The sequence below is a fragment of the Sander vitreus genome, chromosome 18 (genome assembly GCF_031162955.1).
Source record: "Sander vitreus isolate 19-12246 chromosome 18, sanVit1, whole genome shotgun sequence".
Taxonomy (NCBI): Eukaryota; Metazoa; Chordata; class Actinopteri; order Perciformes; family Percidae; genus Sander; species Sander vitreus.
Window position 1 is genome coordinate 3,896,413 of NC_135872.1, and position 21,415 is coordinate 3,917,827.

The following is a 21,415-nucleotide window of genomic DNA, read 5'->3' on the forward strand; positions in this document are numbered from 1 at the left end:
ATGTGCAGAGGTCAGGTGCATTTTTTTTCAGCTTCCAGGAAACAGAGAACAATTCATTCAGATACGTGTTTAACTTCCCGAGAGCGCCGACTAAAGATCCATTCTTCCTGCTGTTGCTGTCGGCAGAGTCACAGACAGACGCTGGGCTCCGTTAACTCATGCAGTCAGGGTTAGTTCGTTGGGTCCTTGTATATCGTAGAGTGTGGTCTAGACCTACTCTATCTGTAAAGTGTCTTGAGAAAAACTCTTGTTATGATTTGATACTATAAATAAAATGTTATTGTCTTGTGTTCTGAAGGGGAAGGTGTTAAGGGAAATGTCCACGTTTAAGGCGTTTTCACTGTTGATTTGTTTAAGTGTTCCACAGTTTTTTTCTGTTCAATAAATGCAACATCTTTCCAAAAGTCAATGAGTAATCGTGTTGAATAATCCTAACCTAACCCTTTTTCCGTAATCGAGCAGCCCTAATTGATTGAACGGACTTTGGTTCCACATTACGTGCATCAATCTACGTATCGTGTATTCTGAGCGGGGATGCGTGCATCGGGCCGTGGCCCCCGTACGAACCGTGACAAACCGTGACAGCCCCGATATATGCAAATGCTTACTTCTTGTTCCACGGACACATACACAAAGGCAAACAGATGTCCACTCACAGGTGACCTTACACACACACACACACACACACACAGACATACACACACAACACACACACATACGCTCGATGTGACACTGTTTCCATTTTACTCCTGCAGGCTTTACTACTGTTTTGTCTCTCTCTCTCTCTCTGTGAGGGACACACACACACACACACACGCACACGCACACGCACACGCGCACACACACACACACACACACACACACACACACACACACACACGGTGAGGAAACCGTAGGAACAGATGAAGGCGCTGTCAGCAGCACCTGCTCCTCCTCCCCTCATCCTCTCTGCCTTTGTCTCTCCCTCCTCCCTTACCTTTCTTTCTTTTCTCTTGTCTAGTCTCCTTTGGATTCCCTTCTTCACCTTCCATCCTCTTTTGTCTCATCCCCTTGTTTCTCCACTCCCCGCTCTCTCTTTACTCTTACTATCGCTCTTTTCTCCTCACCAACACAAACGAGTGCCCCCCTCACTTACAACAGGAAAAAAACACTGTACTGTGCTGTACTGTGACAGTACTTTTCATCCGAAAGTAGGAAGAGCAGCCTTTGAGGTCATTGTTTTCTGTTTTCTTTTGGGTGGACATATTTATTCTTTTCTTTTTCTTTTCCAGCTTTCAGTTGAGTGGTATGAACCGTTTCCTCCCGAGGTTGGATTCCCCTGACCTCAGATGTCCAGCGAGGGGAGCGAATCATACGACTCGGCCTCTTCACCAACAAACACAAAGAGCCAACATTCAACAAAGTGTATGTGTGTGTGTGTGTGTGTGTGTGTGTGTGTGTGTGTGTGTGTGTGTGTGTGTGTGTGTGTGCGCGTGCATGTGTGAGAGCGAGAGAGATTGTTGTATTAGGCCTTTGTTTTTCTCTCCATGATCTCTTTGTTTTAATGTCTTTTTGACCTTCGCCACCTCCCTCTCCCTCTCTCTCTCTCTCTCTCTCTCTCTCTCTCCCTCTACCTCTCTCTCCCTCTCTCCCTCTCTTTCTTGCTCTCTCTCGCTCCCTCCCTCTGTTACTCTTTTCTTTTTCATTCCCTCTCCTCACTCATTTCTCTCCCCCATGTCTTTAAATCTTTCTCTCATTCTGTCAATCCTTCTCCGCCCATCTCTCTGTCTTTTCCTCCTTTATCCTGTTTCTTTTCTCATTCCTTCATGTTACTCTTCTTGTCTCCCTCTTTCTCTCTGGCCATCTTTGTCCGTTTTTCTTCTCTCTTCCCTCCCTCCCTCCCTCCCCTGTTTCTGCTCCTTCTTCGCTTCCTTCTTATCTTTTCCATCCCGCCCCCCCCCCTTTCATCCCCTCCTTCCGGTGGTAGTAATCACTCTTTACCTTTTTCCCCATTTTAAGTTACACTTTCTGTCGTCTGTAGTTTTAATTAATCACGCGACTCGTTAACGAACTCTCCCCATCGACCGTTAATTAATCAGGTTTCTGCCTTAATGAACAGTCTAAACTCGTTAAACCTGTTTCGCTCTTAATTAGCCCGTTAGCTCCGGGGCCTAGCGCTCCGACAAGACTATTAGGCACTACTACGCCTTAATGGCAGCCGCCGTGGGTGTGTGCGTGAGCGTGTGCGTTAAGATTACCTCACTCCCTAATGGGGCTGCTCAAATATTTATAGGGCAGGAAGCTGAATGGGAAGAATGATAGCGCTCAGGGAGACAGCAGACACTGAGGGAGTACATGAGAAGACGGATGCTGCCTTCAAGTGCTCCTCGTAAGCTCCAACTCCGACCTCGGAAGTTGTAAAGCTATGGAAAGCCCAAAGGGTCACAACACGCCTCGCTCCTCCTTCACTGCAAAGATTTCACCCACCCACATGTCTCTAAATTAACTTTGGATGACATTAAGGCCAATGTCACCTCATGGACAGACATTTTCATAATATTAGCATCTTGTTTTTTTCCCCAAACACATGAATATTAGTCTGGATTCGGCGCGTCAGTTTTGTTCCGCTCTCTGGGCCCTATCTTGTACCCGGCGCAGTGTGGCGCAAAGCAAATGCACTTGCGCCCATCTGTGTGCCCATGGGCATGCTGGTCTTACAGGGAGGTGTGTTCAGGTGCATTCTGGGCGTATTGCTATCATAAGGCAGCAGGAAGTGATCGCGCCATTGACCAACAAAAACCTGGTCTAAAGTCAATAACACAGCATTTCATTGTTATTTTAACAGCAAATTAGTCAAATGTGCCTAGGCTCTTGCACAGCGCGCGCACTATGCTTGTTACACACACACAGGGACGCACAGCAGCACACAAATATGCATCCATCACACACCCAAAACACACCTATGAATTCATGAAGACACTAAGTACAACCCTTTTGAACCATGTGCCCGGCGCACGGACCCTATTTTCCGGCGTCAAACTAGCAAAAGTGGATTTGGACACGCCCTAAACGCACCTACACCAGGCGCTTCACGCAGTGTGCTTAGATCGTTAAAATAGGGCCCTCTGCGTGTTGCCATTTTCCACTTCGAGCTAGCGAGCAACACGCTGAAAATTGGACCGTGCAACAAGACAGGCCTGCTTGGTTCTTTGAATGATTGTAAAGATTTACAAAGAATATGTTTACAGCATTTCCTCTCTATCTGGGATGTTTTGGGACCCATTGGTGGGATTCCTGTGGACAAAGTACACACGGATATACACTGGTAAGAGCTAATAACGTTTAACTGTGTATCCAGCCCATTTGAATAGCTTGTTTCCACCAAAACAAGTTCCTTCCGGAGACTATTTAGCGGAGCCACTGTCGCTGCCTCCGGAGCTTAGCGCCGCCCAAGACCGTTGTGATTGGTTTAAAGAAATGCAAACAACCCAGAGTTTTTTTTTCTCCTATCCCAGAATGCATGTGTGGTGTAGCCGGACATTCCTCCACAGCTCTGTGGAGCTGTGGAGAGAGCTGGCAATGTGAGACGATTACATCTATTTCAGCCCAAAAACCCAATGTTGTAAAAGAAATGTAAGTTTGTAAGTTTTGGAGCATATGTTAGATGTCACCTACATGTGGTGTTGGGTTGTATCTGCCATTGTTAATGTTGTATCGACTGGAAGGTGGGCTACAGTTTGTTAATTTGTCCGAGCAAGACGTGCAGGATACGCTTGTGTTCAAATAAAGTTTTTTTTCTTAGGTCTTGTTTTGTAGCTCCGTCCATTATTTGTAATGAGAACTCAATAATGAACTGCTTAGATTGAGAGCTGTAGATTTGAGACTGGGACTAAGGGCTAGAAACCTGACGACTGTGAGACTTGACTTGTTCTGATTCAGCTCTGCATAAAGAACACTATTACGATGCTATGTTGACCTTAAAAACTATTTGCGGTTTGAGTACATTTGTAAAAACAGATAAAAGCCATTCTAAAAATGAGTAAACCAACACCGATTGACAGTCATTTGAATGCACTATAAAAAATCAATCAAAACAACCCAACCCTGGACTGGACCCATAAAAACACGATGTATTAAAATAAATATAAACAGATATCTGATTTTGCAAATGAACCCTTTGTATGTAGACTTGTAACTTGACTTGGCCTTCTCTCAAGTGACTTCAGACTTGGACTTGCCCCAAACACTTTAAAACAGCTCTGCTGAGTGACACGGATAGGGCAGAGTCCAGTAGGGTAAGCAACACGAGCGATCAGGTGATAACACAGGATGTGAACAAACCCTGAGCTTATTTAATTGAGCCTGGGAATAAAGCCAAGTGAGAGCATCCACAATGTCCAATATAATCACGTACTGCTTATAAATCAGTGTGGTCACACACACATACACTGTAAGTGTCCTGGATCACAAGGGACAGTTTGGCAAATGATGTTCTGTCTTTGACTTCCAAAGAAGAAGATTGGCTCGTTATCGTTATCCCCTCGGGGATAGTGCCTGCAGATTTCAGGGAGTGAAATCCTAACAATATGTCATTCATAACAGCCCAAACCATGTAGCTAAGACCTTGTGAAATGTCATGCAGACATTTAGAGCTGGGGCTGCAAGAAACTTCTCACATTCCCACTAAAGACATAATACTGGACACTTAATGTCACTCATGCAGCATATGCTAAAGTGTTATGTATCACTCAACACGGTGCATGCTCAAGTATCACAATCTGCTGCCAACCTCTGGACGATTTATGTCTTCATCGGGAAGTTGGGAAGTTTACAAAACACCAAACGCAATCATTTGCTGCAGCAATTTAGTTCAGATCAGCCTTGAACCGTTGCTCAAACCTTCTGCCAACAGAGTGAGGTAATTCCACTTGTTTCCAATTCTGCTCACTTGTTTCAGGAATTCTCTGGCAACGACTGTGAGGATCTTAAAAAAAAAAAAAAAAGGGAAGATACAGGCAGGTTGCTCCATGTGAATATGAAGAAAATGTAACAGGGCGTGTAAATTGGCTCGTGATTCAAAGAATCTCACGGAAACAAATGAAATGATCTCACGCCCATTCATAGATTTACCCTTAAGCAGAGGACAAATGGGATTTTAAGACTTGTAATTCAATTACATGTCGATGGTTATCTTTAGCGATGCCGGATGCAGAGTGACAGGAAACACATGACGACACGCGCGCGGTATCTTCCTCAGGAAGGTTTTAGTGTTGACATCACGGTTGTCACGAGGATGAGGTCAGGGTGTTGTGTTGCCCCCGATGAAAGTAAAGGATGGATGGAAGGATGGATGGAGGAAATGGGAGCGGTGGGGAAAAAGAGAGAGATGACGAGTGAGAGACGCCGGGAATAAGTGGGAGATAGATAGAGAGAGAGTGATGCGTTTAGGCTGCGGGAAAGAAAGAAAGAAAGAAGATGAGGGAAATAGGTCAGCATGAACTCACTGTTGAGGGACTGGGTGGAACCAGATGGGAAACACATGCCGTGAAAAACACACACACACACACACACACACACACACACACTCACACACACGAGCGGGGGTGGAGTCTGATGGCGACCTCCTGACACCAGATGAAGGGAAGACACTTCTCTCCTCCCTCGTTCCTTCTCATTCACGCCTAAAAACCTCATGCATCTGATGTAATCGCTCAGCTAATGCACCTCGCTGTCACCTCCATGGAATCCTGGGTATTTGAGTCCCCAAAGAGTTTGTAGGCAACACTGCTACAACCAGGAGAAGAGTGTACTGTAGCTCCACAGCGAGGCTGCGTTTAAGTGCCGTGGGAGAGGAGTTAAATAGCAGCGACCTGCATGAAAACACCGGAGGTTCCGACCGTAAATGCTAAAACACTGCCAGACATTTTAACAGAAGATACAGCCAACCTCTCTTTAAGATTATAAATGCTTCCAAGCTCAGCTGTAGGCCTACATTATAAATACCGGTACTATGGAAAATCATGTCAGAAAACAGCTTTGGATAATACATATTCCCGAAAAATACAACCAAACTTATCTAAATACCAAAATATTTATACATTTCACTGGACAAGTTAAACCACTTCTCACCGCGGCATCACAAAATAAGTCGTCATCATTTCCTGAAAATGTATCAAAGCCAAGCGATGGACCGTACCATGCCATGCGGAGCGGTCCACGTGCTGACTGCATGGGAAACATTTGGGATTTTCCCACACGTGCGAGTGATGTGGTTCCTCTGTAAACATATTAAAGAGAACCGCCCGGCGACCACTAATCCTGCTGGTCGGGGGATACTGCCAGCTGCTTCCTGTGACAGGTGCCATCACGCCTGTTTGGACGTCATCACATCTATTTAGTTTTCCCCTATAACTTTAACCCCGAGGAGCCTCGTTTGTAACCTTCCGCAAACCTCTTTACATGTGGCAGCAGCTTCACCAAACCGTTAAGGGTATGTTGTTTTCCACCGAGGAACCCTTAACCCTTGGTTGTCTTCCCCGTCGACCATGCAACTTTTAGTTTTTCTGGGTCAAAATGTAAATGTTTCGACACTTTTGTCAATATTTTTCCGCGCTTTCTTGACGTTTTTTTTTTTTGTTGCTTTTCCCATGTTTTTGTCACTTTTCCTGACGTTTTTGAAGATTATTCTGAGGTTTTGGTCCCTTTTACCAATGTTTTTGTCACTTTTTTTTCAAATTTGTTGCCACTTTTCCTGGCGTTTTTGAAGATTTTCCCGACATTTTTGTCACTTTTTCCGATGTTTTTGTCACTTTTTTTCTGTGCTTTTTTGACATTTCTTTCCTACGTTTTTCAACGTTCTATTACCAATTTTTCTTTACATGCTATAAAAATGTAGCCTAGAAATCTAGACGCACCCTAGCGGCAGCAAATGTAATTTGCAGCCAGGGGGGTCTAGGCATTCTCTGTTGGCTTGCGAGCTGGAAAAACCAAACTCTGGTCGGGCCAATCACATCGTGTATAGAGTTGGTAGGCGGGCTTATGGCTGCTGCTGGAAGCAGCTGTCTTCTGGAAGACTTGGAGTTCAGCTTTTCTTTGAGAAAAGGACAAAGAACGGCACTGAAGTCGTTCTTAAAAAAGGAAGATGTGTTCGGAGTTTTGCCGACCGGATACGGCAAAAGTTTAATCTATCAACTAGCGTTGCTCTGGTTGGTTGTAGAACTATCTTATTGCGTGCAGAGGGAATTTGAAAGACAACAGTTTATCCCACCCCTCGGATTGAGCCCTGCCAATGGGGAGTTCCCAGACCCAACATCTGGATGTGGGTCTGGCTTGTCAGGCTAATAACTTGTGAAGAGCATTGTAGCGAACCATCCACGTTACTTTGTTTTTTATTTGGTTGAAAGAAACCCCTTTTTTTTCTTTTTAAGATTCTTTTTTGGGCATTTTTAGGCCTTTATTGACAGGACAGCTGAAGACATGAAAGTAGAGAGAGGGGGAATGACATGTAGCAAAGGGCCACTGGTAGGAGTCGACCCCAGGCCCGCTGCGTCAAGGAGTAAACCTCTATCTACGGGCGCCCGCTCTACCAATTGAGCTATCCGGGCTCCCGAAACCCCACATTTCTGATATAGAAACTTTTTGAAAATGGGTCAAATTTGACCCGAGGACAACAGGAGTGTTAAGTTGCTTCTCTAACGCCTTTTTGAATCTAAGCCAATGTACGCACAGTTCTTCCCAGTTCTGCAGGTTGCGAATACCTTAACAGGTGAGGCCGTACAGTACAATACAGTACAGTACAGGACAGTATGTTCATTTTAAAACAATAACAACTTTTCTTTTGTCTTCGTAAGTTTTTAAGTCAAACAGCTGACTCGTAATTTATTTCAAGTGAGTCAGTGGTGGATTCTGGGAAAGGGTTGGGTGAAAATGACTAGGGCTGATGGGAAATACATCAACACACACACACACACACACACACACACACACACACACACACACACACACGCGTTCCAGGTTGTGCATGCATTTTATTGCTTTGGCAACACAACAGTGACAGTCGTGCCAATGATGGATGTTTGAATTTAACTGGATAGAGAGAAAAACGAGAGACAAACAACTAAAGGTACTTTACATTTTTTCATCTATACTTTGAAAAGTACTTCAAATTTTCATCTACTGTTAAAGAATTTCAAAATAAAACCTAAGAGGTACTTACATTTTTCATCTACTTTTAAAGAATTTCCAAATAAAACCACACAAAATAGGCAAAATACGATAAAAACAAAGACACGCGGTCTTTCACAGCTGTATAGTCTTGTCTCACATGAACACTGTGCACTTCTGTACTTGTGAGGACCCTCATTGACAAGCCTAACCTTCACCATCACAATTACATCCATGACCTCAACCTTTACCCTAACCTTAACCCCAAACCTAGTTCAAACCATATCCCTAAGACTTCAAACAGTGCTTTAAAGAGGTGAGGACCAGAAAATCACTCACAGACTGAAATACTCTCATGTTTGTGCACGCTGTGCGAGAATAAAAAGCATCTGCATTCGCAGATTTGTCCATTACCTAATGGAAAAAGTGAAACGCATGTTCAAAAACCTAATTTTCTGCTGTTGTGCAAAACCCCAAGCTAAAGTGATATTAGTGGTATGAAACTACTATTATTACATGTTGATGCAGAAACCATGCAGAGCTCCAGAGTTCAGGCTCTCATTATGGGTAGACCCCGACCCTGTATCATGACTCTGGGTCAGCTGCACGTTCATTTTCTCTTTGAACAATAATAGCGGGTCACTTGATGATCACAAGACGATCCACAGCTGAAAGTCGTATTACTGATTATAAGAGCATTTTGTATTGTGAAATAATGGACGATCCTCTTAAGTAATGATTCAGTAAAATGGCTTGAAAGCGGAACGTTTGGGTTAATATCCAGGGTCAAAGTTAATCCTCTTACGTTTCCAGAAAGTCCTGACCTGAAATGTTTGCCGGCTCCTCCTGAAGAACTCCGAAAGAACACCAACATCCAAAGCACCGACGCTTGAATCTGAACACAAACAAACTATTTCTGTATCTGTGGTAGGGATGAGGAATACTCATCCCTACCACAGAATAGGGAAGTTGCTCAATTACATCATGTCTGACTGGCCAACCATTGGGTTACGATAACGTCGGCTTTGCTGTAAATCAGATTAATCATCGCATACACAATTTCCCTTCACATACTTCTAGTGTGTTCTATATCTCTGAAAGAGGTTAATCGAGTACAACAGTGTCAGCCATGCTGACCAATGTACATCGCTCATTCTTTGCTTCTGCACACTCAGCGAAACGTCAAGAGGTTGCAGCTGATTCAACGAGTGAGAAAAAGTCTAATTAAGGCACCCCACACTTCTCTGTAGCCCACATGTAAGAAACTAGTCCGACCAGTTCAGCAACATGCACGTCTACGTCACAATGAACCTGATCTAGTTTTTACGGCATTGGCACACAGGAGGTGTGTGTTTAATGTTGACATTATGATGTCTTTCAAACTGGCACTTGGCCTTCTCATATTTCCATCCTTTAAAAAGACTTTAAGGAAGCAGGGTACATGGGATGAGTTTATTTCTCTCCGAAAAGTCATCTGATGCAGGGTACACACCATAATAATCTTTGGGCCCGATTCCACCCTCCCAACAATGGAGGTTTTTTTGCTGCTCGGAAGTCCATCCTGTCCGCACCAATTTAAAATCGTGACTATTAAACATGTTCAATATTTACGAGTGTGAGTGGATTACACCGAGGACGCAGTCTAGTCTTGCTGTACCCCGGTCGGGCTTCTGTGGGAGAGCAGCGCTCATGTATACAGAGCTTATAGCGCTGATCAGCGGATCACCAAGGGAGGGAACGCTTGGGGGAGACGCGGAGCGCTAACAGCGCTTCAGAACCTCCACTGGCTCCCTGTTTCCCAACGCATCCAGTTCGAAGTCCTCCTCCTCACCCACAAAGATCTCCATAACCAGACTCCTTCCTACCTCACAGACCTGCTCCACCGCCACAATCCCCCCCCCGAAACCTCCGCTCCTCTGACGCTAACCTCCTCTCCCCACCACTCAGGACCAAGCCCCGTACCTGGGGTGACAGAGCTTTTCACCATTGTGGCTGATTAGATCTCTGCCCAGGACTCTGTTGGTGTGTATAAACTGATTGACTGACATCTTCCTGAGCCTCCAGTTAGCTCTGTTGCACCTGTCAGGGCAGGACACATGACATCTTTATCATTCTTATTGGTAGATGAAATTTGTGACGTAATAAATTCCCATCTATTGCTGCGTTCCAGACACAATTTTTAGGCCGTAAGTTACGACTTCAAATCACGACTCACGACTTGGTAGCGTTCCAGGCAAAGTCACCACAAACCCTTCTAGCTAGCGTTAGCTAGCGCTAGCTGATACTAGCGATTTCTAGTCTGCTACATATTTTGGGCTTCATTTAGTAGGGCTGGGCGATAGGGAGAAAATCAGATATCACGATATTCTTGACCAAATACCTCAATATCGATATTGCGGCGATATTCTAGGGTTGACAATTAGTGCTTTAACAAAATATCTTCACACTTAGATTTTACATAACTAATCATCAGTAATGTGGCCATAATGACTAAGTGGGGAAAACACAAATAATAGAACAGCTAAAACAGTCTGGTAAGTTCAGAAAAGTACAAAAGTACTTCACTGTAATGCAGCCTTTAAAACCAGGAAAAGACACTTATGTCATATCACGATATTATGATATCCAAAATCTAAGACGATATCTAGTCTCATATCACGATATCGATATAATATCGATATATTGCCCAGCCCTATCATTTAATAAACATAACCTGTAGTAGTACACGATCGTATGTGTATCGTTTTGATTACAGTGTTTGGAATTACTTTACGTTGCCTATTTATGTCTATTTATTTCTATTTCTCACCGTTAATCACCGGCGTCTGTACAGCATCAACAGGGGGTCGCCATTGTTGTTAATGTGTGTGACGTCCAAAACTGGAACTGGGAGTACAACCACCTGGTACGAGTTCACGGGTAGTATGTTACTGGTTTGACTGCCGTTCCAGGGTACTTTCACCGGTAGAAGGTTGTGAAAACACGCGTTACGGGTTGCCTGGAACGCAGCATAAACTCCGGCCCACCTTTAACCTGGGCAGAGGCAGGGCAGCTAGAATAACTGAAAACACCTGGGTGGGTGTCCAGGGCCTTTATTAGAATCTGTTGTATCAGTGTCTGGTGTGCTCTTTTGGCCAAATCGTTCTCTCTCTCTCTCCCTCTCTCTCTCTCTCCCTCTTTCTCTCTCTCTCTGTCTCTGAACAAAACTAATAAATCTATTATTACCTGTCGTTATGTGTGGGGTCTCTCCCATTTCCATCGTCTGTTAGGATTTGAAAAATCTTTCATCGTGGGCCAGGCATTAGACAGCTGAGAGGTGAGTAGTTTTTTACAGTTCTTGTCATTGCTGTCAAGTTTGCTCAGACCTTAATTGACAGCAGACGCTCGCTTGTTCTCCATCCACAACAATACGCTCTCTTTTTTTTTTTACAAGATGATATTTTCAATACTCGCAGCGAGTTTAAAGTTACCATCGCAGCTGTTTACCACCTGTTCGCTTCGCGTGCTTTTCCCCGTTATGTCTGCATGCGAACATGTATTTCCATTTACGCCGTTGCCGTGCATGGGGCTGCAAAAACAAACTGGATTTATGCCTGTGATGATATCAGGGCAACCAAAAATGCCTCTCTTACCGCTGCTGGAGGTTGTCAGGGGCATCTGGATCCTCCCTCGCTGTCAATGAACCGGAGCGTGGGTGCATTTACCCCTGAATTATTTTTCTGTTTGGCTTCATCCAAATACTGTGGCGACCCGTAATTTGAGCCAGTTCAAAAAGTTTGAAATGTTGGAGTTTATTCTGCACTCGGCACCACATATTTGCAACAAAACGGCACCAAACAAAACTCATTGAAACTACTCGGCCTATTGTTTCTCTATGTTTAGTTTTTTTTTGGGAGAGTGTATTGTGTTGATGAAAGCCACATTTCCCACAGGGGAGAGTAAAAAAAGTCCTCGACCCCGAACACCCCTTTGCCTGTGTTAGAGCACGAGCGTTACCCAACTGGAGCAAGACAGCTGCATCAATATCAGATTGGAGACAGAGAAAGAGAGAGAGAGAGAGAGAAGGGGGGGTGAGAGAATAGAGATGGCCATGGAGAGAAAGGTCAGCAAGGTTCTATTTTTATCATTCCTCAAGTCGTGTCTCGGCTTGAATGGAGGCAAAGAAGCAAATAAGAATTGTGTTGATAGGCGCACACCAAATTATTTCATAACCTTGGCACACAGCAGGCTGCGGAAAGTCAGCAAGTCCTGCGAGTGTGTCAGTGTTTGTGTGTGTGTGTGTGTGTGCGTGTGTGTGTGATCACAAAGCACTAAGCCATCATCATAGCCTCACTCTGACTTCCCCGGAGAGCTCGAAAAACATCTCCTCATTGCAACATTTTATGATGTACTGATTTGAGTTCTTTCACAATATCTTTTTTGTATTTTGGATCGTGCACACTCATACAGCCTTTGTAATCCCTGAGTGATGCTTGTATTATAGTGTGTGTGTGTGTGTGTGTGTGTGTGTGTGTGTGTGTGTGTGTGTGTGTGTGTGTGTGTGTGTGTGTGTGTGTGTGTGTGTGTAAGCGTGTTAGGGCAGGTAACATATTCATTTATGGCTTTCTCAGATGCTTTTTTTGGTCTGCCAACCACAGTGTCTGTGTCAAACCAAAATCATCCCAGCAACTCCGACTAATGGTAATTTAGCTCGCTGGAATGTGTGTGTGTGTGTGTGTGTGTGTGTGTGTGTGTGTGTGTGTGTGTGTGTGTGTGTGTGTGTGTTTTACAGTTGACTTCTTGTTCCATTTCTGGTTGTGGTCACATTGAAATTCTGTCTTCTCCTGCTGTTGTAACTATTTAGATTGAAGGAATTCTTTTTTTCTTTTTTTCTTTTTTGTTGGAATGCCTCAGCACAGAAACCAGCTGGCGATGCTCCATAATAAAGGAAAAGACCTTTGTCAATTTTCTTGTTAAACTTTCACCCTGAAATAACGACTTCACTTCAAGTTTGTCCTAACTCGTCTCCACTTACGTCCTGTCCCTTGATACTTGAAGAATCTGTGTAAAAAGGATAATAGTTTCTGATGTAAACACTCTTAAATTAAAGCTGGAAATCAGAACTTTAGGATGAAGGTTGGCAAAACAAAAACAACCCCAAAAAACTTGCGCTGCACCTCTGATCTCACTGTATACAGATGTTTACATTCGTAGAATAAGTCATGAACCTCTGTTTAATGTTTCTTATCGGGGAGCCTTTTTTTAAAGTGGATTTATGTTGCTTTGAAACAAAGTTGAACTGCACCGAGTGGAAAATACTCCAAGCTGTATGGAGAGCATCCAACGGTTAAGGATACAACCCTGACTCACCCTTCACATGTCAACGTTTAGGTTACGTGTACAACGACTCTGATATGTGGATGGAAAATGAGCTTTTTCAGAACATTCTTGGCCCTCTGTTTCACTCCGGGGTTTTAGGAACCTCACACACTTCATCACACCCACAAAACCTGTGTTACACAACTCATGCTGTGCTGTCCACTGTCCTGTAACAACCTCTGAGGAGTGACATCACTGAGGAAAAGGATGTTGAACATGGTTAAGTGTTATAGTGACAGCGTGCGTACCTGTTTGTCTGTATGTGCTCAGTTCGGTTTCAGAAAGTTTCCTCGCGTGGCCATCCTGTAGGAAAACACACAAGAGAATGATCATGAGTGGGAGTTCATGACTTTAACCTCTCAAACCCCATTTACCCGCCGGCCTCTACAAACCCATGCTGCGTGGCCTACTTTCATTCACATCTTCAGTGTCAAGGATATCGCGCAGTTCAAAAAATAACAGATATGTCGGACTGAATTTGGAGGAAATGTGTATAAAATGATGCAAAAGGACATGGGGAACTGAGTGCAGCCATAAAAAACATGTATGACGTTTGAATATTTTACTAGCTTTAATGACAAGCAATAACATATTATTTGTATACAATCTTAAAACTGTGGGAGGAATGAATATGTTACAAAGTTAAATATGTGTTTCAGTGCAGATATATCTGTGTATATGCAAGTGGTTTCATGGTGTGTATGCATGTTTGTGTATTTAATCCGAGGGGTTTCTCTGTGTGTGTGTGTGTGTGTGTGTGTGTGTGTGTGTGTGTGTGTGTGTGTGTGTGTGTGTGTGTGCGTGTGTGTGTGTGTGTGTGCATTTCTGAGGGAGTCCGGTCACTATCGCAACAGGAAATAAACAGGATGTGGCGAAGGAAGTGTTCACCGGAGCTGTGAAGTTGAAACTCCACCCTCCCTTTTTACTATCACAAACACACACACACACACACACACACACACACACACACACACACACACACACACACACAACATAATTTCTTTAGCAGGAATAAATTAGAGAAAAAGAGGGGGGAGGAAAAGAGAGGAGGAAAGAAATAATGAGAGAGAGAGAAAAGGGGAGATAAAAGAGAGGGCAAACGAAAGAGGCAGAGAGAGAGGAAGGGAGAGCAAGACAAATGGGGGAGAAAGGGGGGGAGAAGAAAGAGAGGACACAGAGAGGGAGAAACAGAAACAGACAGACGACGGGAAAGAGGAAATGAATAGAAAAGGGGGAAGAAAAGAAATGTGAGGCTGGGTAGGAAAGAGAGACAGAAAGAGAAGGAGAGCGAGACCAATGATGGACAGGAAAGAGAGAGGAAGCAGAAGGGGGAGAAAGAGAGAGATGGGGAGAGCAAGAGAGAGAAGCTAAGCTAGGAAGGAAAGAAAAGACAGGGGGGGAGAAAGACTAGAACGTTGTAAATGCAATAGAGCAAGAGAAACAGGAGGGGGGCAGAAGGGGGAGAAAAAGAGAGAAAGAGAGAGGGCGAAGAGGGGTGAGATAAAAGAAAGAGAGAAATCTCAAATGTGGCGGAAACAGGATACAAACATGCATGCAGGCACGCACACACACACACACACACACACACACACACAGTGGGAAAGCTGTTTTGATGTCAGATTTTTCCAAGTCGTCCTCTTGCTCCGGTCTGTCGGACGAAGGCATTGAAAAACTATGACACTGTTTTTCTTTGTCATGTCTGTCAAAACACACATACACCACACACACACACCGCACACACACACCGCAGACAGACGCTGCACACACACAAACACACCGGCGAGGTCGAGTTATATGTTTCCATCCGTCTAGCTTTTCCAAAGAGGGAAATGAAGCCATCCACCTGTGTTGTGAGTCTTTTTTTTTAATTGTCTAACAACATGATCACATTTAATGTACAGAGCAGCTCCTCAGCATGTTTTACCCATAATCCCGTTATGCTGATTCCATGACTCAAAGGAACTGACGCGAAATTGATCAGGTCTGGTTATTGATTATAATACCACAGCTACTGCTACAGTGGGTCATTCAGTAATTCCTTTTCCAGACTGACACAAATGAGTATCTAGCACCCCCACTCGATCTTTGACACACAAAATACTGTACGTCAAACACAAAAACTTAAAACACACATAATCCTTATCACATAAGGACAAAGACGATAATTGGATGAAGGCAGAAGAAGAAAGCGTGGTTTAATTTTAGTAGTCAGCACTTTACAGTAGCCTTAATCAGGTTAAGATCATTAGTGTGAAGGTAAACACACTTCAGGAAGTCTAATGAAGCTGATGTAAGTTACGTGACACCACAGGCTTTAAAGGGAAAGCCCATTAATTATTGCTTTTCTACAAACTGCTTACATTTTGTATGCAATTGTGTGCATTTTTCTTCGGATGATCACCAAGTGGAGGAAAGATTTTCAACTGTTGCAGCAACTTTTATGCACTAAAGCAATCTGAAGACATTAGTTAGAGTCAGCGAGAAAAATCTAATTTAAGCATTTTAAGAAATTAAGAGACACAATGAAGCTACAATGTGTGTGTGTGTGTGTGTGTGTGTGTGTGTGTGTGTTCATGGTAATGAGGGGACACCAAGAAAACCCCAAATCAGCAAGAATCTTTGTCCCACAACAGGAAACATATTGCTTGCGATACGTAAAACTACTTAAAGCTTCTGATAAATGGACAACATCTCACACAGAGCAACAGAGACACAGTGGTTGGAACCAAAGTGCTGTTGGCCACTAAACTGTCGCTTCAAGGCTGTTTTAAGACCTTGCTCAATGGCATCTCAAAAGCAGTGGCCTTCAAAAGCATTTCTCATTGGGGGCATTTGAACCAACAAACATCCAGTTTGTCCACAATGTCTATACTTTGGACATTATTCCAATTCAACGTCCAAAAACATGCAGAAGTGAATGAATTAATCACAATGACAAATAGTTTTTAAATGCAGTACTTGTGTTTGTTGAGAGAGTGTGGAAAGAATGAGGATAAACCGATGAAAGGAAATATTCAGCAAAGAGAGAGGGGATGACATAGAACAAGGTCACAAGTTGGATTCAAATCCACAACATCTGGAATACATGGCTGCAGGGTGGGAAATTACCACCAGCCACCGGCCAGACTCTGGCAACTTGTGGCTGTGACTGGTAGGCCTGTCTGCTGGACCCAGTTTTGGCAGGTAACCAACCATCATTTGGAGTTTGATTCTGTTCTAAGTAGCATATTCGGATGCCAAAATAAGAAGGAAGCAAGTGAATTTTTGGAATCTGTTAACCACTGTATCTTTCCTGATAGTCTGCACACTGTGCTCGCCAATGAAAGAATGTCAAAAAAAACAACCTGTAAAGATATGTGTGACTTACTGAAAGGATGAAATCGCGCTAATCGCGCATCCTTCCCCTTTAACTTCTTTTCCTACCTTCTCTCCAAACTGGAAGATGGAAAGATCAAGGCAGAGACGAGACAAAAGAGGGCAAAGGAGAAACAAAGAGGTGTGGAATATTCCTCTGTTGATTTTCCATTCAGTGCAGACTGGGAAGTAAAATGGCCTCTGGGTTAGGTTAGTTTCTATTCTCATCTCTTCCCTATTCTCTTTTTCCCTCCTCTATCCTTCAGTGAACCTGTCTCCTACAGCCATGGACTACTTGTATTTCTGTTTGTGTCCCAGTCATGCTTCTCATCACCCTATTCTTTCCAGCTGTGTTTCAGTTTTTAGAATTTTAAAACAATCAACCAACCAGGCAACCGTGCAAACAACCAATCAACTATCTACCCTATAACAAGCAATTCAAAGCAGCAGCGTCTGATCACCTTATAAATCTAATAACTTTTCCACACTTTCAAAACAACCGCCCTATAAACTAGCTAAACAACTCGTGCATGTATCGTGCAAATGTTACAGGGTTTTTAGAAGCTGTGATCGTCCACTGACAGAATTATTCCTCAGTTTAACCATTCAAATGATGAGCAGGGGGTCTGAAACACAACGTTTACAGACAACCTCACTTTGAAATTGGCTGGGAACTTTGGTATATGTCCAATCAATCACTCAATTCATACTTAAAAACCAAAGAACCAACATTTAGAGTATCCTAACCGTTTACCATTCAAATCACTCATTGCACAAACCCGTCATTCTTTCAACCTACCAACCCATCAAGCACCTTGCCAATACATTCAATCAACTCCAAAATATGCCACAATTGCAAACATCTGTTCAGTAAAGCAGATATTATCCAAGACATCCCAACTAGGAAATGTAAGTTCCCAATAGATTCAGAGCATGAAAAGGTTGAGCCAACAAACAAACAGGCATCCACCCACCAAGAAATGCATATAACTAAACTTTACAAGACCTCCAAATCATGCCAATAAACATATTCAATTACTATCCAACAATAACAGTTTAGTTTTGTATGATCTTTTGCTCTTCGAATATGTAACCAAACAGCAAACTAACTAACCAATCCACCCAAACATCAACCAATCATCAATCGTTCAGCCATCCAACCCACCCAACCCCCATGCAAGCATGTAACTATTCAACCATTCAACTCAACAAGCAGCCATACTGTGGAGAACCAAATTACCAGCAAATCATGAAAACATACCAATCAGCCATCCATCAAAACTAACCTACCTGAATAACCAATCAAAAAGACTTCATAAACATCGAACCAGTTCAACCAAACTTCCCAGTACTTTCTTAAGATTTTACAATTGAGAAAGCCAATCAGTCAACCAACAGTGCTGTATCTAAACTCCTATCAGCGTAGAGACCTAACTTACTATTACTATTAGGCCTACATTTTGAACATGAAACCATTCATTGATCTTCGTCTCAATCAACATATCAATCAGGTATCTAAAACATCCACAAATTCGGGATGATTAAAATTGGCTAGCGACTTTGAACTTGAATATTGGCATATTGCAGTAATATATGTGCTGGTTAGGACTGACTGAAGTACTGCATGTAGAGAGAAGGAAAGGGGAAGGAAAATGCCTAGTTTTTATTCCACTGTTAAGCTGCTCATTATGGAGCCAGACACCCCCCGTCCCAAAAACACACACACACACACACACACACACACACACACACACACACACACACACACACACACACACACACACACACACACACACACACACACACTCAGACCGCAGAGGAATTTCCTACTTTCATATAAAACTGATAATGGGATGTGTCCCAGCGGGAGTGGAAAATCAGAGGTGACTTACGAGCCTCCACATTCCAACCCCACACACACACACACACACACACACACACACACACACACACACACACACACACACACACACACTAACTTGTACACCTCTGGGAACGATGGAGAGAGAGAAAGAGAGAAAAGTTGGGCAGAGAGAAAACAGTTAAGTCTTCTGAGTTTCCATGTCTTTATTCTTTTTCTTTCGTGTTGACGGGGTGGCAGTTCTGCTCGGCCTTCACTGAGAAGTCAGGAGTGCAAGTTTTTTTCAACATGTAGCTGCAATGTGTGACATAGCTAGAGTTGAATTCAGATGATGGTGAAATGAGGACGCAGAATGATAATGGGAAGAGGAGAAAAGAGATTATTGGAGAGGAGAGGACAGAAATGATACCTCTCTCTCTTTCCCGTCGTTTGACACTGAGGTGAGGACAAGGGTGATATGCAAGAGGGATGACTGCGAGAGAAAGACGACAGGAAAAAGGGAGGAGGATGTAGAAAGCATCAGAAGGAAGAGGAGAGGAGAGGGGAAAGAAAAAGGGGGCAACAGAAAATATGTTACTGCAATGAGCAACAATTCCTTTACACCACTCTTCCTCATTTCTCTCTCCATCACGCATCACTGTTTCTCCTTCTAACCCTTTTTTCTATCCTTCATCCTTCCATCTTTTCCCCCTCACTCCTGCATTGTCTTATCATCCCTGTTTCTCCGTTGCTCCTCCCCCATCACTTCATCACTTCACTTCATTCCCTGTATTTCAACCTGTATCACTCCCTTCACCCCTTTTCTGCTTTATCACTCCTTCTCTCTTTCACTCCTCAACATCCCTCCATGCCTCTGTAACTCCTCCTGTCACCTCTTCTCTCCCCCCATCACTCCCCCACTCCATCATACAGTGCCGTCTACATCTCCTCTTCTATCCCTCCCTCCATCTGTCCTTCAACATCCCTTATCTCTTCCTCGATCAAGCTCTCTGTTCCGCTCACCCCTCCAATAAGCTGGGTTGATTTTAATTGTATACGTCGGTTCTAATTTTGCTGGCATGGTGTTTTTATAAGTGAGATGTTTCAAAAAATAGCATCAAAAGTCAAAAGTCCATCCTTTTCTCCATCATTCCCTCAACATCCCTCCATTCCTGCATCCATCTGTATCCCTCCTCACTTCTATCCTCTAGCATTTTTTCCCTGTCTGGCTCCATCTGTCCATCCCTCTCTCTCCTATCATCCCTCTATCATGAAGCTCTGTTTGCCAGGCGACCAGAGGCTATGATATGCTGCCACTACCTGCTGTGTGTGTGTGTGTGTGTGTGTGTGTGTGTGTGTGTGTGTGTGTGTGTGTGTGCGTGCGTGTGTGTGTGTGTGTGTGTGTGTGTGTGGTCCTGGCAGCGTTTGCAGCACAGAAGGTATAAGGGGCTTATACCTGCAGAGAGAGAGAGAGAGAGAGAGAGAGAGAGAGAGAGAGAGAGAGAGAGAGAGAGATGAATGTGGAGTGTGTCTTGAAACTGGACGACAAGGTGATACAGCCACCTGTCCTGCTTGAGCGTGTGTGTGTGTGTGTGTGTGTGTGTGTGTGTGTATGTGTGTGTGTGTGTGTGTGTGTGTTTGTGTTAAGGATACTAAGCGGAAGCTGAATTGTGTTTGGTAACATGAGTTTTGTTGTTGAGTTACTAAACACACACACACACACACACACACATAGACAGACACACACACACACACACACACACACACTGAAGAAGCACAAATATAGGACAGACAGACAGATAGATGTTCGAGAAGGAATGAGAGGAAAATGACAGAAACAGAAATAAAGTGAAGAAGTACCTTAAAACCATTCCATTCACTTTCTTTTGTTAGTATATGTACGTAGTGGTAGTGTACTTGTTATATTTTCTATCAGTCTGGTCTCAGTATGATGTGTTCTTTGCTCCTGCGGTCTGCTTTTGCCTAAAGAAAATCAAATAAAGATGTCCACACCAAGAACAATAACTATAAATATATCGTTTAGAAAAAGCTTTCTAAGTCAAGAGGGCGGAGTCCACACCACGACTACGACGACAGTGGCCAACGATATCGTGGGATCACTTTCAGAGCGATTTGATGAACATTAGAAACACTGAGCACAAAATCCCAACCCCATTTGCAGAGCGTGACGTCACGTTCTCTCTCTTTTTACAGAGATTCCAACTGCACCCAATGGTCTTCGCTTAGCCTGACAAGCCAGACCCACATCCAGATGTTGGTCTGGGAACTCAGCATTGGCAGGGCTCAATCCGAGGGGGGGATAAACGGTTGTCTTTCAAATTCCCTCTGCACGCAATAGGATAACGCTACAACCAACCAGAGCAACGCTAGTTGATAGATTAAACTTTTGCCGTATCCGGTCGGCAAAACTCCGAACACATCTTCCTTTTTTAAGAACGACTTCAGTGCCGTTCTTTGTTCTTTTCTCAAAGAAAAGCTGAACTCCAAGTCTTCCAGAGTCGCGGCCAAAGACGATTCCAAAGACCGCTGTTCGCCAGCAGCAGCAGCCATCTTTTTTGTTTTCTAGTAGCAGGGAATCATAGATATATATATACAGGGAATTCACGCGGAACCGTCGCAACTCTGTCGTCATTATGTTAAGCCCGCCCCCCGACTCTATACACGATGTGATTGGACTAGAGTTTGGTTTTTCCAGCTCGC

General features: G+C 43.6%; 2 protein-coding genes across 4 annotated transcripts in view; both read right to left on the reverse strand.

Annotated features, from left to right (window-relative positions):
- rps7 (ribosomal protein S7) overlaps positions 1-21,415 on the reverse strand; it is a 355,408-nt gene that overhangs the window by 220,892 nt on the left and 113,101 nt on the right. The gene's annotated exons all lie outside the window — the stretch shown is intronic.
- Positions 1-21,415, reverse strand: part of hivep2a (HIVEP zinc finger 2a) — a 122,138-nt gene that overhangs the window by 49,691 nt on the left and 51,032 nt on the right. For all 3 annotated transcript variants that reach the window (XM_078275057.1, XM_078275058.1, XM_078275059.1), the window contains one exon: positions 13,749-13,803. The gene's annotated coding sequence lies outside the window, so the exon portion shown is untranslated. The remainder of the gene's footprint in view (positions 1-13,748; positions 13,804-21,415) is intronic.